The 11,161-nt window shown below is 42.9% G+C and overlaps 1 pseudogene; it reads right to left on the bottom strand.

The window, feature by feature from the left end:
- Positions 1–7,065: 7,065 nt before the first annotated feature.
- Positions 7,066–8,540, bottom strand: LOC101435983 (uncharacterized protein KIAA2013 pseudogene; annotated as a pseudogene).
- Between the last annotated feature and the right edge of the window lie 2,621 nt (positions 8,541–11,161).

The following is an 11,161-nucleotide window of genomic DNA, read 5'->3' as shown; positions in this document are numbered from 1 at the left end:
TTTGTAGAACATGAATAAAAATGTAGTTCAGAGGGTCAGTCACTCATTCCTCCTTTGACAGATATTCCCCAATTGGCTACTAAGTAGTTACATTCAATGTCTAGTGCACGATTCAATAAATAGTATAAATTCAATAAATGGTAAAGCCTTTCCCCATTCTTCAGGAGTCTAGGTAATAAGGATAATAACAGCAGGTGTGAGTGTGTGCATGCCTGTGTGTGTGTGCTTCATTATGGTCAATGTTACAGCCAGCGAATTGTCATTTCTCATGGGAAAGACTTAGACTTTGAGAGTGAGAAGCATCCTTTGATAGCATGAAGGTTTCTCCTTGACCTATGCTGGCATCCCCACTGCACTGTTCTATTTACGTTCCTTCAGAGGGAAGAAGCTCGGACCCTACATTCCATGAGTAGACACTCTTAGTAACTACATCCTAAAATATGCAGGCAAACTATGGTCTACCCGTTCTTGAGCTTCCCCAATAGTTAAGAAGAGCAAGCCAATTCTATTTTCTATATTTGAATAAAGCGCTTTTCACTTCTCTCCCAAGTCTTCTCCTCTCAAACTTAATCACCTACTTTCCTTTGGCTATTGGTTATAAATGTTCATGTAGTCTTTGCCTCTCCACCCTCTTGCTCACTTACCTTGCATGCTAGTCAGTCAATAACTCTTGAAAGAAGACATTTACATAGGTTTGGCTCAAAGTGAATGGGAAGTAACAGCACTAGAATGACCTATGTGCATAGTGCTCATGAGCTACTCCATATTCAGCTCCTTGGGGCCTCGCCTGCTGCTGTACACAGTTTCTGTTTGGGGGTTGAGGAAACCCAGATCCAGAAAGGTACCACAATTGACCCATGGTCATCCAGACACTAAATGGCAACACTCTAGCCTCATTCCCCAAAAGTCATGTGATCATTCCTCTGCTCCACAAATACCTTGCAGCTGGAGAATGTAGGGGCCCATTATTACCAGAAAATGTTTCTCTTGCAAACTCTGGACCTAAAGGTAGAGTATAGAGGAAAGGCCTGTTTGGAACAGGAATTCTATATCATCCCCTGAACCAAATCATAAACAAGAGATGAGGAACTAGACAAAAGAGAATTTTGTAGAATAAAAAGGGCTTTAAATGATATCTGAGACAGTATTAGAAACATGACTATTCATAGGGTTAAGACTGATTATGTATTTTTAGAAAACACAGTTGCTTTTCTTTACTTTGACCCTGAGAGGGACTGGACTTTAGCACCATAATGGCCCACTGTCGTCTACATGGCAGGTTGCTGGTACTTACATCCCAGTGAGTGGCAGACTGAAGGGCTGATGTATGGATTTAATCTATGAACATTGAATACCCTGCATTCTTATAGAGAAATAAACCAAGAGTGTCTGTGTTCCCAAGTCCCTGCCTCAGCTTAATGGGAGAAACAGTGTGATCCTACCTACCATTTGGCTTAAAAATGGAGATGACAGAGTTCAATTAAATGTAACTTTGTTGCAGATTCTCATGTATAACATTTGTCCAGAGTAAAGAGAAACATTTTCATGAACACTGAGATTGCTAAGTGTCCTCTGGGGCTATCACATTCAGTTCCTAATGAGCATCTTTATAATAACTCAAAGCTACCTTAAGGCCTAATAAGATATTATTGGAGAAACACACTCATTTTTTACCAAAAAAAAGTGCCTCCTTCTTTCATATGTAATTACACATTTCTTCAATGTGGCAACTCAGTAGATCATAAGCTATATCCATGGTACCAGTTCCCTCTAATAATTTATAGTCATTGGGGTATAGAAGGTAGGAGAGACAACTAAAAATAAAAAAGGGTCTTCTTTGAAAATCCAGCCAAGAGCCAAAGGCAGAATTTGTGAGAAAAGGAAGACATCTTGGAGCTGTAATTGGCTCTGCAGATCATCTGGTCCACCATCCTAATGCTAAGATAAGAAATAAGGAAAGAAAAGCATGGGGGGGAGGGAGAGGGGAGGCAGTGGGGAGGGGACAGGACTTACCACAGTCAGGGAGCAAATTGTGTTTAGAGGAATTTCTATTCTACCATACCTACAGTTTATAGTCTAGGCTGATATCATGACTACTCTGTAGCTCTCAACATTAAGCACAGACTTAGGTAGTATTATGCTGTGGTTAAAAATTAGTGTGCAGTTAGTTCTTCAATTTTTGCTCTTTCTTCTTTTTTGATGTATGAATTTATGGCTATAAATTTCCCTCTCAGTACTGCTTTTGCTGCATCCCATAAATTGTGGTATGTTGTGTTATCATTATCATTTGTTTCAATGTAGTCATTGATTTCTTTTGAGATTTCCTCTTTGACCCACTGTTTTTCTAAGAATGTGCTGTTTAATTTCCATATCTTGGTGTGAAATCTGGGCCTCTGGCCCTTGCAGATTTCCAGCTTCACTCCACTGTGGTTAGAGATATTATTTTGTATGATTTCGATCTTTCTAAATTCATTAAGCCTTTCTTTGTGGCCTAGCATATGGTCTATCTTGGAGAATGATCCATGTGCACTTGAGAAAAATGTATATCCTGCTGTATTCGGGTGTAATGATCTGTATATGTCTATTAGATCCAGCTCCTCTAAAATACTGTTCAAATATTTTGTTTCTTTAGTGATTCTCTTTTGAGATGTTCTGTCCAGAGTTGATAGTGGTGTATTAAAATCCTCCACTATAATTGTAGATGCATTTATTCTTTCATTAGTTTTTCCAGCATTTGCCTCACAGTATTTAGAGGCGCCCTTGTTAGGAGCATAAATATTTATGATTGTTTGTTCTTCTTGAGAGATTGTCCCTTTCACTAATATGTAGTATCCTTCTTTGTCTCTCACAATTGTTTCACATTTAAAGTCTATTTTGACTGATATTAATATAGCAACTCCTGCCTTTTTTTGGTTATTGTTTTCTTGTAAGATTGTTTTCCAACCATTCACTTTCAGCCTCCAAGAATCTCTGGGTCTAAGATGTGTCTCTTATAGACAGCATACAGGTGGGTCATATTTCCTTATCCAATGTCCCAGTCTGAATCTTTTGATAGGTGAGTTTAACCCGTTGACATTCAGTGTTATTACTTTCAAGGAATTATTTATGTTAGCCATATTTTGATTGGATTTGTGTTTGTCATATTTTGTTTGTTTGGGTTTTTTCCTTCTCTTTTTGTCTTTTTTGTTGCTCTTACACTCTCCTCCAACTCTGCCTGTCCTGTTTTTTCCTTTCTTCTTGCAGAACTCCCTTTAGAATTTCTTGAAGGGGAGGTTTCTTGTTGGCATACTCTTTCAATTTCTGTTTATCTGTGAATATTTTGAACTCTCCATTATTTTTGAATGCTAGTTTAGCTGGATAGAGTATTCTTGGTTGGAAATTTGTTTCTTTTAGTACCTTGACTATAAGATACCACTGCCTTCTTGTCTACATGGTTTCAGATGAGAAATCAGCACTTAATCTTATGGAGCTTCCCTTGTATGTGATGGTTTTCTTTTCTCTTGCTGCTTTTAGAATTTTCTCTTTGTCTTGAGCATTGGATAATTTGACAAGTATATGTCTTGGGGTGTGTCTGTTGGAGTTTATGATGTTTGGGGTGTGTTGTGCTTCTTGGATATGTACATCTGTCTCTTTCAGTAGATTTGGGAAGTTTTCAGCCATTATTTCCTGCAACACACCTTCTGATCCCTCTCCCTTCTCTTCTCCTACTGGGATGCCTATAATACCTATGTTTGTGTGTTTTGCATTGTCATTCAGGTCCCTAAGTCCTAGCTGGATTTTTTCTATCTTTTTATCGATCAATTCTACTATCTGTTTGATTTCCGATGTACTGTCTTCCACATTGCTAATTCTCTGCTCTGCCTCTAATTTAGAAAACTGTATAGCCTAAAGTATAAACCGCAATGTAAACACAAATGTTACCTTGTTTGAAAGCTATTGTCTCAATATCTGTACATCAGTTTCAGTAAATATGATATGAATAAATTAAAAGATTATCGCTGTGGAAGGGAAAAGGTTTTATAATGGATATGTGGGAGTACTGTATATTGTATATATGAATTACTGTGATCTAAGGCTCTTGTGAAGAGAAGCTCAAAAATTAGGGAAAAAAGAAAAGAAAAAGATAGGATGTATAATTTTTCCAAATCAATAAGTATTCTATACCTAACCTTTAAACTCATCGCTATATTCCATTTTACTATTAAGGGAACCTGACATTATATTGGGCTTCACTTTTCAGGAAGTTTTGGATCACAGAGTGGTTCAACAGTGGCAGTGGAGGAATACTGGTATGGGATGTTATTGACAGGGGACATATGGTTGGCAGGGAGTTATACAGGGTATGTGTCCAGGGTGCATGGAAATGTTTGGATATACTCATAGTGGAAACAATTAAAAACAACAGCTGGGGGGGGTACTGGGTTCCTGGCCTTGGGTGAGGGGCCCTGTCATGGTCCCTAGGGGAGCAGTGGCAGTCCTTCAGGTGCAACGGCAAGGACCAGGAGGAATGAGGGTCCAACAGTGACCCCCTGATGCTAATGAATATGCTTGTGAGCCTATACACCTGAAATAAGAACAAGGCCTAGAGCAGCACTGTGCCTAAGAGTTCCCTCCTGACAGCCTCCGTGTTACTCAAATGTGGCCAGTCTCAAAGCCAAACTCAGCATGTAAATGCAATGCCTTCCCCCCAGCATGGGGCATGACACCCGGGGATGAGCCTCCTTGGCACCGAGGGATCACTACCAAGTACCAGCTGATGATGTAACTAGAAAATGACCTTGAATTAAAGGTTCAATGTGGACCAAAAGAATATCCCTGTCTACATATAATAACAGGAGTTAAAAATGCTGTTTGACCTAAAGTAAGGGGGAAATGGAAAAGACAAATGAGTATATATGGCTATGAGTCTCTAAAAAAGAGTCTGGAGGTTGTCAGAAGGATTGCCCTTATGCACACCTGAGCAGAGTCTCAGAGACAGATAAAGTAGATACAACCCCAGGTATTGGTTCGTCAGAGGGCTAAAGAGACCCACAGGTTCTATGGTCATGGCAGTTGGAGTTCACTGCCATGTCAGTTGGCCCTTCTTTGGTGCTGGTGTTTCTGCGTGATGGAGCTGGACTCAGATGGGATCTCTTTTCACAAGTCTTTCATGCTACTTTACTGGAATTGTAGTTGGTGCTGGGGTTTAAGATATATCTAGGGGATTTGAATCTCTGGACTGACAATATGTTAGCCAGGCCCTGAGCCTCAAAAGACTTCAGCTCCTACACTCTGATTTATTGGACTTACCCCACTCAGCTAACATGGAGTTGAAGAATGTCAACCACCACACCATGGAGCCTAGAGTGCCTACAACTGAAAGCAGGAGGACTGCAACCAGTATCCATGTGGAATCTAAGCCCCCTCTTGACATAGATGTGGAATGGACACAACCAAGCCAAGGTCCACAGGAAGGAGAAATACAATAAGGATTAGAGTGGACTTAATGATATTCTATTCATGAACTATTGTGGTTAATAATTGAGAAAATGTGGCATTGGTGTGGAAAAAGTGGCCATGGTGGCTGCTGGGAGCAGGGAATGGGAGGAAGAGATGAGATGTGGAGGCATTTTCGGGACTTGGAGTTGTCCTGAGTGGTGCTGCAGCGACAATTGTCTGACATTGTATGTCCTCCCATGACCCACTGGATGGAATGTGGGAGCGTGTGGGCTATGGTTTGGACCACAGGCCATGGGGTGCAGTGATGCCTAGAGATGTACTCACCAGATGCAATGGATGTGTCATGATGATGGGGGAGAGTGTTACTGTGGGGGAACTGGTGGGATGGGGACGGTGGGGGTGAATGAGGACCTCATATTTTTTGAATGTAATATATTTTTTTTAATGAATGAATAAAATTAAATTAAATTTAAAAAATTAGTGTGAATATTTTCTCTGATTTCACACATATACTGACCTCTAATTGAAAGACCAGACAATTGTTCAATTATTATGAGAAACACTTCCCTATGTCATCTCTTTTAATTTCTCTGAATAGACAACAAAAACATACTGGAAAATACATTACGATGGAATCAACTCTGTTTTGCAGATGATGAACATGAGGTTTTGTATTAAATTGCAGTTTTCTTCTGTTACTAATAACAACAGTGATCTATTTGAATGTGATGGGTACTAAGCATTGTTTCTTGATTTTTTGGAAATATCCATAACTATTATTTAGTAAATACTATTATAATGCTTATTTTATAGAGGGGAAAACAGAGGCTTTAAGAGTTTTAAATAACTTCTCAAAGTCCACAGATCTGGAAAATGATGAAACTGGGATTTCTTCTCTTTTTTTGGAAGTTTGAAAGGCATTTATTTAAAAACAGAACAAAAAGCAGCTTTGCTATTTCAAAACCCAGCAATCATCCATCACTAGATAGTTACACCTTCCTCAAAGCCCAGAAGTACAAAACCACAGCTCTCCAGGCTCATGATAAGAGGCAAGGTAAAACCTGAGTAGGGCCCCCGGCCCACCACCCACGCACACTGCGGTTCCCCAGGGTCCCAGGTGCAGCTACAGAGCTGCGCAGGCCCTGCTGCTAAAGAGATGTTTCGCTCAGCCATCACTGCCAAGGCTCACTTTCTAAAGTGGAAGCAAAGGCCAGTTAACAAAAGCTCAACAAAAAGAAATTAAAAATTATTTTGAGAAAGAATGCATTAAATTAGGAAAAAAATGCAATTTTTCCTACACCTTTGCAAAAGAGGGTCAATTTCCTGGGACAGGGGAAAGGATAAAAGTATTCAAGTATTCCCATACAGGTTCATTTTATTGAGTTGAAGGCTTACAAAAAGTCCACTAATTCCCTTCCATCCTATTCCCCATATGACACTCCTTCCTTCCAGTGTTGACTCTTAGAATCCACAAAGGTTTCTGTGTCACTGGTATCCCCCAACAAAGCACAAAAGGGTGTTGCTTTCAAAGATCCCTTGCTCATAGCTGCAGGACGTTCAGGGCTGGGTGTCTTGTGCAGATGGTGACTGAAAGCAGGGCTGTTAGTTCACTCAGGAACTGGCATCTCACTTACTCCTGAAGAGAGGCCTAGCTCCAGGCACCCAGTAATCCTTATAGAGGTGCTTGAAGAGGAAGAGGTGGAAGAGGCCACGTTGATCCAGAAGAAGAAGTGTAGCCCAGGGTCCCATGGGCCATGTGCTCATCATGGGCCAGGATGGCCTTGAGGTGCAGGGCATGCCACAGGTCCTGCAGATGTGTGAGATCAGTGGAGAGGTGGAGCAAGGACGTGATGGGCCAGTCATCATGACAAAGTGTGGCCCTGTGGTGCCAAGGTCAGCTCCATGGGGTTATCTAGGCATAGAGCTTTAAGGGCTGACAGTGGAACTCCACAGACATGTGCAAGAACACTTACCCTCCAGGTCTGCCAGCACCTCCCAGTTGACACGGTCGTTCTTGTAACAGATGCCATGCAGTGTGTAGCTACCCCCCAAAACTGAGTACCATGCCCTGCATGATGCCCAGGGTGCCTGCCTTCACCTGCCCCTTGTATCTGCACTTCTGGAAAGTCAGCTTCCATAGGTCAGGAAGCCTGCAGGATCTGCTGGACCTTAGACATCTTCCTGGGCCAGAGGTTCTCAGCATGCATCGGGGCATGGCTGCAGAAGCCATGGTCTTCATAGTCCAGAGTTGACTACATCTTGTCTGGCTCCTGGAGGCTCAAGGAGGGGCTGAGCAGTGGGGCGGACAAGCAGGAGGGCATTAGTATAACGTCGGGTTCATAGTCAGGATGGATTGTGTGTGAGTGTCAGTCATCTTTTTTCATCTCCAACCCTGGCTGAAGAGCTGAGCCTGGGATGCCAGTGGTCCTGAAGAAGCTCAGCCACTGCCATCTCCAAGATCTCCAGCACTTCCTTCCTGACCCAGTCCTAGAGCATCTTTAGCTCCTTGGCTGCTTTGCTCTTGAGCACCTGTATGTTAATGCGACCCAAGAGATGTGCCACCCACAGCACCCTCAGTCCAGTTGCGTCTTGGGAGCCCCCTGGAGCCAGTTCACTAGCTTCTTGGCAGCCACCACCACCAGGTGCTCCAGCCCCGTGGCTAAAGGTGGGGGCCAGGTGGAGTCAAGGAGAAACTGATGCCTCTTTCTCCAGGGAACTGAAGGTTTTGGGGAGGGGCCAGCAGTGGGCCTCAGTCTGAGCACGGCTAAGTGCTTCAGGGGTTGTTGGCCTGGATAAACTGCAGGTACACATGCCATTGGCCTGGATGCTCCAGGAAGTCCTCCTGCAGCAGCATGTAGTCACAGCAGGATCCCGCAGGCTGAGGTGGCTACTGAAACTGAGGCCTCAGGGCCAGGTCCTAGGGCCCCAGGTTGCCAACAATTCACCTGATCCAGCAGCCCCTGCCTCAGCAGCAGCACTGCCTCCCCAGCTTCAGCCTGCCCGCTCAGAGGGTGCAGCTGCAAGAAGGGCACAAAGTCCAGTGCCATGGCGACCTCCTGCTCCCCAGGGGTCACCCACAGGCAGGTTGGTGGCCACTCCATGCCAAGCATTACATGGGTGTCAGGGTCAAGACTTGCCTGCTCTCAAGGACCTTCTATTAATGTGAAGAGACTCCCAAACAAGACCAGAACAGATGTAGAGACAAACCAACAGCAATCTATGGGGACCAGAGGAAGAGAGAAATTGTCTGAGAGAGGGGGCTTCTCAGAGGAGGCTTTGCTTATGTGGAACCTTGAACTGTGAGTAGGAGTTTGCCATAGGTGGAGGAAAAGAATCAGTATAGGGGGAACTGTTTGTGCAAAGGTATGGAGCTGCAAAAAACTGCACGAGCAGATGGATGCAACTGGATATAACTTGTAGATAGGACTGGCTAGAAATGAGGATGGAGAGGTGCTGGGTCCACTGCTTGGAGGATTTCATAAGCTGTGCTCATCCAATGATCCCAAATGCATTTTGAATAGATTAATAAGAGCCTAGACCTCCCATTTCATAGAACTAGAATCATCCTCTTCCCTCACCTTGCTACCCATGGATTTGGGGGGTGAACTCTGAAAAGAAAGAGCAGCTCTAGAAAGAGGCTGGCTGGCTGGAGCCTTCTGAAATGAAGTCTGGGTCAATGTCAATCAACAGCTCACAGATAGATGGAGCAATGTGCAATGTCCAAAACCCTTATGTTCTCCTTGTAGACCTCACCATCCTTTAAGTGCATAGACCTGTGTGACCTACACCTGGGACATATCAAATTAAAACACACAACAGTCCCTGCTTACAGGAAGGCTTTGCTCCTGATTGGATTTTTATTTTGATTATAAGAGTAGAATGAGGAGTAAGGACAGTTTGCAAATAATCAATGGAATGGCCTCCCAGGGTTCTGCTATGTTCTGCTTTCATGTTTTAATAAGCTTAACAGTGAACAACTCGAAGTTATTAAAAAGAAACAGTGTAAGGCTGTTTCTTCCCAGTCATTCTATAAATGTGCTTCCCGCTATTATTTCAAAATATTAAAAGCTAATTATTTTATTTTTCAATTAAGGCCTGCATGCACAAGAGCTTTTGCTCATACGTGCCCCCAACAAAATTGCATTTTAGCATTGCTGTGGCCCTCCCTTGGGTGGCTGCTCTTGATTTGATGGTGAATAACGGTAATTCAAGTCCTGCTCTGGTGAGGCATTGGCACGGCCTGGCTAAAACTCATTGAAGGATCACACTACCTGGGTTTTTGTCAGCAAAGGAATACAAATAATTGAAAGCAAGGAGAAGAAAAGATGCCATTTCTGAAGCCTGGTTAGACAGAAGGAGATAAAATAGCTTTGATTTAAGGGGTAAGAAAATGACACCATAATGAACTCCAGAGTTTCATATGTGAATTTTGCCAGTTTATCAAGAGAATAGGCAAAACCAATGTAATTCACCATGCTGATTACCTCGCTTCCAGTATTATGCAAGATAGTAGCTTCTGGGAGCTGGGAGACAAACTGGAGCAAGTTTTAGGAGAAAACGATTGGGTTGTTCTCTTTTAGAACTATCTCCCTTTCCCCAATCCTACCTGGGCAAAATGCAAATGGAAATTGCCTGACAGTTCTTTCTAATCAATCTGCCTCTAGAGGCAGTAAATTCTCCCTTTCCTGAGCTCTAGCATAATAGATCCTCTGCCTTTTGCTGGCTCCAAGTGTGAAAACTCCAGGAATCTTGCAGATTCACCACTAGGAGAATGTGAGGAACCCAAATACAAAGCCACCAATATAAAGTTGAATTATTTTTCAGTGGAAAAAGTAGCTTATTAGGAACCATGATATTTCAATCAATTGCAGCCATGTCCTGTTCACCAATCAACTGCAGAAATTCTCTGGCATCAGACAACAGACAAAGATGTCTTAGTCTGCAAAGTCTGGGTACTACTCCTAAGTTAATATTCCTCATACTTTTTCATATTTACTTATTTGATGTCAGCCCTACCTGCAGGATTATATGTCCCTGGGAGGCAGAGGCCAAGTCTGACACGTATATCTCTCTTTTCAATGACAAACAAGTCAGTATATTAACACTCAATTACTATTTCATTCATTCATTCATTCATTCATTCATCAAATTCACTAAAGACCTACAATAAGCCAGGTGTAGTGTTAAACATTTGGACTCAAGAGTTAAAAAAAAAGAAAAAAAAAAAAACAGGTATGGAACATACAGTGTATGGGGGGACTTGAACTGATAGATAATACGGATGGTGCAAAAAGGAAATGAGTAGGTGCTATGGGAAAGACTAATGAAAGGAGGGGGCTGCATTGAACTGGGATCAGGGGAAGCATTTGTAAAAAGCTAAGACCAGGGAAGCAGACTTGGCCCAATGGATGGGCGTCCACCTACCACATGGGAGGTCCACAGGTCAAACCGTGGGCCTCCTTGACCCGTGTGGAGCTGGCCCATGGGCAGTGCTGATGCGCACAAGGAGTGCCCTGCCATGCAGGGGTACCCCCAGCATAGGCAAGCCCCATGCGCAAGGAGTGTGCCCCATAAGGAGAGCCACCCAGAGCGAAAGAAAGTGCAGCCTGCCCAAGAATAGGCCGCATACATGGAAAGCTGACACAACAAGATGACACAACTAAAAGAAATGCAGATTCCCAGTGCCACTGATAAGGATAGAAGCAGTCACAGAAGAACACAC

This window comes from Dasypus novemcinctus, chromosome 18, assembly GCF_030445035.2.
Source record: "Dasypus novemcinctus isolate mDasNov1 chromosome 18, mDasNov1.1.hap2, whole genome shotgun sequence".
NCBI classification, from domain to species: domain Eukaryota; kingdom Metazoa; phylum Chordata; class Mammalia; order Cingulata; family Dasypodidae; genus Dasypus; species Dasypus novemcinctus.
The sequence above is the reverse complement of the archived record's forward strand: the minus strand, read 5'-3'. Positions and strand labels throughout refer to the sequence as shown.